Below are 7,398 nucleotides of genomic sequence, written 5' to 3'. Positions count from 1 at the left end.
ATAAACTGTCCCAATAAAGGCAGCATACAGCCCACCTACCTCGAGAGCCTCTTGTTGGTTTCATTCTCTCCCTGCACTCAAGTGGAAATAAATGTGTTTACCACCAGCAGGTCACACATGCTAATGAGCCACTGTTTGTTTTTGAGGAGGAATGGAATTCAGGATGAGATGGGAAAAAGAATCCAAATATCTCCTCATGCTCCTAAAATAAATGTTGTTTATTGACATCAGTGGTAATGTATCTAATGAATCTTTGGTCATTTTAATATTATTTTGGTAAAAAAGAGTGGATGCCAAATGCACGGGATTTTGCTACAAAATCATTACAATTTCGAGAGTTGTGGTGCATAAAAATACCAAACAATAAATAACTCACTCCAGTTTTTAAAAGCAGCTGTCACTCCCGAAAGTATGTGACCTAAGGAAAATATGTCTTTTTTTTAAGAAAAGTTCTTTTGGGAACCTAAAATGCTTCTTATATGGCACTGCTGCGAAAGCTCCTTTTTGGAACCTTTATTTTTAAGAGTGAATCAAACACAAAAATACACAATTCTAAATAAATGGAAAGCTTTGGCCTTTGTGATGACCCATATAATAAAATGTCTTACTTAGAATCTTCATGAGAATGAGTCTAGGGATGTTTTTTTCTCTCGTGTTTCCAGGAATCTAGCGAGCACTCAGACTGTGGCAGAATATTAGTGATCCTGTCGTATCTGAGGTATATAACCAGGCTGACTGACTGCTGGCTAAACAACACATTGCTATTTTAGTTATTTTGCAAGTCATCGGTCATCAAAGGCTTGTAATCAACAGTTCCCCTCACAAATACAATCGCTGGGCCAATAATTATTATGTTGTAGGGATGCATAGTATTACACTTCAGACTGCATTACACTAATGCAGTTTACTCTGCAAGAAGATGTGATTCATAATACTGGCATGATGACAACCCCTAGATAGAAAGTCCCTTCTTACCCAAAAAAGGCTTTATAAAAATCGCTCTGGAACTAGTTGAATATGATGTTATTAGTCCAATGTAATAAATTACAATTTATCCCACATAATTATTTGTAGAGACTTGGCCAAGTTGTAAACTAAGTTAATTTGTTATTCTGAGCAGCAGAGGGCGCCACAAAACAAATGTACAGCATTCATCGCTGGATCAGAACAACTGATGGATGCAACAGGATGTCAGTTTGAGATGACATCTGACTTTACATCAATCAATCAATCAGTCAGTCAGTCAGTCAGTCAGTCAGTCAGTCACAAAACCACAAAAACAGTGTAAATTTGAAAGCTGAATAAATAACTTAATATCCTAATGATTTTTGGCATGAAAGAAAAATCAATAATTTTGACCCATATGTATTTTTAGCTATTGCTACAAGTATACACCATATATGAGGTCCAGGGTCACACACACACACACACACACACACACACACACACACACACACACACACACACACACACACACACACACATATATACATATATATATACATATATATATATATATATATATACATATACATATATGCAAAAAATGTAAATGTATGTATATATATATATATATATATATATATATTCTAAATATATATATATATATATATATATATATATATATATAAATGTTATGTTACAAATCTTTCTTTGTCAGAAGTGTTAACAGCTCAGTACCTTATACACATATTAATGGTGGTTCCCATAGATTGCATTGCAGCTAGTCAGTCAGTTTAATATAGATCAGACGGCGGGTCAGCAGACTGTGGGAGGTCCATGGGTGTGTCGTCTGAGACTGAGGCTCTATTTGACAGCACTTTATACCTGAACACTCCCTGTAATGTATCAAAGCACACCGAAGGTCAAGTGAACCTGCTGTTGCTCCTCAGATCTCCCGAAAAGCATCAGAGCCACACAATCAGTGCATTGAGGTGCAATACTTGATTTGAAAGCAGCAGTGGGCCTGTCTAGGCCACACAGCACTGCTCAGTGGGATATGTGGGCTGTCTGATGTCCCTGCCACAGTGGTTCCTTGAACTTTACGTCAATGCCATTGTCCACGAATCCAGCTCTAGTTTTGATATGTGCTAAATAAAGGAATTTGTTAGAGACATGACCTGCCATATGTAGTAATTTCTTTTAATGCCAAATAAGTAATTAGTTATCAATTACTGTATGATATTCAAATGATATTTTCATAGGAGCCAGATAAAAAAAGCTAATTTGAAAGAAAAAAAATCTCAGATGGACTTAGAGATTTTTGCATCTGAAGTCTTCATGTATAAACACTCTCTGAAGTTAGAACTCTGAGTACTGGAGCCCCTCAGGGTTGTGTTATTTTACCAGCGTTGTATACTCTGCATACGGATGAGTGCAGAAGGTGCTACCCCAATAATTATATTATTAAATTCTCAGATGATATTGCAATTTTTTATTAAAAAAGGATGGAGACCTGTCCGAATATTTTTCAGAGATAAGAAGATTTGAAAACTGGTGTGATAACAACCACCTAGCTCTAAACGTAGTGTCACGGGGTGAAGAATCACTCGACAAGGTTTCGTGAATGTAAAGCCCTGGAGGGTGGATTTATTTAAAAGTGCCTGGTGAAGTGAGGTGAGCCGCTTCGTGATGGCTGGTGCTTCCCGTGCGTTCCTGTGCTCTTGGGTGCAAATCCAAAACGAAAGTGGGTGTCCAGACGTGCCCCAAGATGAGTGGGCTGTCGGTCACTCGCTGCTTTCTGAGGAGAAACGAGAGAAGGATTAGACCAGCATTTCATTCGTCTCGAGACCGTCTTGTGAGTGCAGCGTGTGCTGCTTAAAAGTGCGCAGGCTGATGGGGAGCAGCTGTGACCGATCAGCCGGCGGTGAGGACGTGCAGGTGTTCTGCGTTGATTGCCAGGGCGACGCTGATTCCTCCAAGGACGCTCGTCACATTCCCTCCCCCTAAGCGTCGTTCAGGTCCTGTGAACATATGCAGAGAGTAGGGGTGAAGTTAGGGGAGGGTGGGGAATGACCCCTGACAGACCTGCGTAAGCTGTCCAGATTCGGGAGAGACCATTGGCGTTCGTGTTGGCGGCCCCGGCTCGATGGCGAACTTCAAAGTGGAAGTCCTGGAGCGCTAGGAACCAGCGAGTCACCCTGGCGTTGGTGTCCTTGGCGCGGGCCATCCACTGTAGGGGCACGTGGTCGGTTACCAGGGTGAACTTGCGGCCTAGGAGGTAGTATCGGAGCTCCAGGACTGCCCACTTGATGACCAGGGCTTCCCTCTCCACGGCGGCGTACTTCCTCTAGGACAGCTTCCTGCTGATGTAGATGATCGGATGCTCCTCACCTTCCTGAACTTCGGAGAGGAAGTCTCCCAGTCCCGTGTCGGAGGCATCGGTCTGCACCAGGAAGGGGCAGCTAAAGTCCGGGGCACGGAGCACATGCGAGGACGTGAGTGCCGCTTTGACCTGGGCAAAGGCCTCTTCCGCCGACGGAGTCCAGCATACTTTCTCCGTCATCCTTTGGAATGTCGCGGGGGCCCCTTGCAACCCGAAGGGAAGGGTCCGGTACTGCCAGTGGCCACTGAGTGATGAGAAGGCCGTCTTCGGTTTCATAGCTTCCGAGAGTGGCACCTGCCAGTAACCCTAAGTGAGGTCCAGGGTGCTGATATACCGGGCCCTTCCCAGGCGGTCCAGTAGCTCGTCGACCCGAGGCATGGGGTACCCATCGAATTCGGAGACTTCGTTCAGGCGGCGGAAGTCATTGCAAAGGCGGAGGGTGCCATCCGGTCCAAGACAGGGGACGTAGGGAATCATGAGGTCCCAATCCCACTTGTCCTCTGCCGCCACACGTCTGAGCATTTGTTTGAGCCTCCGTCTGCGGGTGGTAGACCGTGGTCCTCAACTGTTTCACCCGCAGCAGCCTGCAGAGATCCGCCATCAGCCGGGACATGAATGGAGTTCCCTGGTCAGTCAGGATCTCGATGGGGAGGCCGACTCAGCTGACCAGCAGAAACAGCTCCTGGGCGATGGACTTCGCCGTGGCCTTCCGCAGGGGGACTGCTTCTGGGTAGCGGGTGGCGTAGTCGACGATCACCAGGATGTGCTCATGTCCGCGGGCAGACTTTGGCAACGGCCCCACTATGTGCATTCCAATCCGCTTGAGGGCACCTTGGGAGAAGCGGGCTGGGGGGAGGGGTCCGAGGCGATGTGTGGCCTGGCAGGTCGGGCAGGCTTGGCAGAAGCCCTTCACTTCGGCCTCCAGGCCCGGCCAGTGGAAACGGTCGTGGATGCGTTGGGTGGTATTGGCTCCCCGAGGTGACCTGCCATAGGATGGGAATGGGCCAGCTCCCGGACGGTTTCGGTCTTGGACCGGGGTACCACCAATAACTTCTTCTCCTCCCCCCTCCGCTGGGCGACACAGTACAACAGGCCGCTCTCGACGACAAAATGTGGGAGAGGGTGGGGCCGTGGGAGGACGTCCTTCCCGTCGACGACTCGCACCTGAGTCCAACAGTGCTTGAGTCGGTCGTCCTCCCGCTGTTCCTTGGCGAAAGAGCCCCCTCCAGCGGCCTGTTGGAACACATCATAGAACAGATTAGGGGTTTGGGAGAGGGACTCACCTTCTCTCCCACTGTCAGAGACCATTCGACGGTTCCCCTTGGGGCTGGCAGGCTGAGTAGAGGCGGTGAGCAGCTTGTCGAAGCCGGGCCAATCCCTCCCGAGTAGTACGGCCACCGGCAGGTCCTTCACCAGGCCTACCTCCACCGGCCAGGTGCCTTGGGGGGACGAAATGACCATTTCACGGGCCGGTATTTGGCGAGTTTCTCCATGCACGCAGGTAATTGGTAGGAAGCTTTTCTGGCCTCTTCAGGGGGCGCACAACCGTGACTGGATGAGGGTGACCACACTGCCTGAGTCCAGCAGGGCCCGGAATCGTCTCCCATCCACCGTCACCTCTGCTTCGGGGGCTCCCGCCGGTATACGCTGGTGGACGATGCAGCCTGCCAGCCAGGCTCGCGGGGGTGATGGTGGTTCAGCGCTAGGCATTGGCTCCTCTCGCGGTGGGGGAACCGTCAGCCTGCTGACCGGTCACCGGGTGCCTTCGAGCTGGCGTCGCTCCTGGACCACCGTCCGGGGGAAAGGCGGCAGCCTTGCGGTGATGGACAGCATCTGCCAGCTCGATCGCCTCAACTAGTTCCAGGACATTGGTCGGGTTCCTCATCCCGACGGCTTGACGGTGGGCGCAAGGTAGCGAGCGGAGGAGGCGATCAACCACCACTCGTTCCGCTACCTGTGTTGGGGTGGGGTTTCCCTCCAGCAACCAATGCTGGACGATGCGGCCGAGTTCGGCTGCCTGGGCACGGGCTGGCACCCGGGGCTTCCCATTCGTGGAACTGCTGGGCGGCGCAGACAGGGGAGAGGCTGAGCCTCGCCAGGATCTCTCGCTTGACTTCGGCATAGTCGTCGGCGGCCGTCAAGGGAAGCGAAAAGTAAGCCCTTTGTGCTTCGCCGGTGAGGAGGGGTGCCAGCACCCGTGCCCATTCCTCCTCGAGCCATTCCTCACGGTGGGCGGTGTTCTCGAAGACCTGTAGGAAGGCCTCCACATCGTCATCGGCTGTCATCTTTGGTAACAGGCGGGTGGCTTGTGCCTGAGGTTCAGGTAGCGGAACGCGCTGGGATGCGGAGGCCCGGACGGCGGTGAGTTCATCCTCCGTCCTGCGGAGTCCAAAACGAAAGTGGGTGTCCAAACCGTGCTCCAAGGTGAGTGGGCTGTCGGTCACTCGCTGCTTTCTGAGGAGAAACGAGAGAAGGATTAGACCAGCGTTTCATTCGGCTCGAGACCGTCTTGTGAGTGCAGCGTGTGCTGCTTAAAAGTGCGCAGGCTGATGGGGAGCAGCTGTGACCGATCAGCCGGCGGTGAGGACATGCAGGTGTTCTGCGTTGATTGCCAGGGCGACGCTGATTCCTCCGAAGATGCTCGTCACAGTAGGTAAGACAAAGGAAATGGTGTTTGATCCTAGAGGAGTGGGTGATCACAGGCCACTGAGCATCCGCAAACAAAATGTAGCACAGTTCTCATCATATAAATATCTTGGTGTCTTTTTTGATGATTCACTAACATGGCATATACATGTGGATAATCTCTGTAGTAAGATACAACAAAGATTGAATTTTGTTTATTTTTCAGACAGAAACGCAGTATCTGGTGATTCAACTAGAGGGAAATCTGAAGCCTGGGAAGCACTACTGGCTCTACACAGAGTTCGAATACATGGAAAATGGTGGAAAAAGTGAGAAGTTGTTTGTGGAAGCAGTAGTTTCTTCAAAAAGTACATCAACTGTCAGACAACTGTCAGATTGTCATTCTATTCTACTCACAACATCAAACCAAGTGGCATCTGCTATAGATTTCTCAGAACTAACTTCGCTTTTCTGAGTCATTTCTGCAATTACTTCTAAGCAACGGCTTTTGAGGATGTTTAGGTGGATGTGCGAAGTCATTTTCTCAAACAGTTCTATTGCAGACAAACCACAGGTGCACTTCCCTTCTTTTTCGGCAAACAGAAATGCCATTCAAAATTTTCTTTTGAAATTTTAATTTAAAAGTTTGGGATCAGTACCATTTTTTTTTATTATTAATTCTCGCAAGGATGCATTAAATCGACCAAGGGTGACTGTTAAGACATTCATAATGTTACAAAGGTAATGTTATTTGGAACTTTCTATTCATCAAATAGCTAAAAGGTTTCCAATTTTTTTTCAACATTGATAATGAGAAGAAACATTTCTTGAGCACTGAATTAGATTAATTAAATTTTAGATAAATTAAATGTAGAAATATGACATCTCACTGACAAACAAAAACTATTTCAATATAGTGATGAAAACAAAATATATCACTATATATATTTATAAATTATATGACAAATTTGACATTTGTTGATATCAATTTATAGTTTAGAATTTATAGTTTTGTGATCGAACAACTCTTGAATTGCTTTTATGTTTTCCAGAATTATTGCCATCACTCTGTCACAGTGTCTGGGTTGTGTTCCCTGGGTTTCCACTAGGTGTCCTCAGTTCCCACAGTGTTTATCATTTATCACTTCCTGTCTCCTTATTTGGTCACCTTCCTCCTTGTCTAGTTAATTGATTGTTCCCCACCTGTCTCCTGTTTCCCCATTATCCTTTTGTGTATTTATACCTGGTCTGTCTGAGTCTTAGTCACGGAGTCCTTGTTTAAATGTAATGTTAATTCATGTCCGTCAGTTCTTGCCCTTGCCTTGTCTTCTTGTTTGGTTTATGTTTGGATGGATGTTTTTGGTTTCGACTCATGCCTGGACTGTTTACCCTTTGGATTTGCCCTTTAATAAAGTCACATACCTGCACTTGGTTCTCTCTCCTGTGTT

The sequence above is a fragment of the Carassius carassius genome, chromosome 2 (genome assembly GCF_963082965.1).
Source record: "Carassius carassius chromosome 2, fCarCar2.1, whole genome shotgun sequence".
NCBI classification, from domain to species: domain Eukaryota; kingdom Metazoa; phylum Chordata; class Actinopteri; order Cypriniformes; family Cyprinidae; genus Carassius; species Carassius carassius.
Note: the sequence above shows the minus strand (reverse complement) of the source record.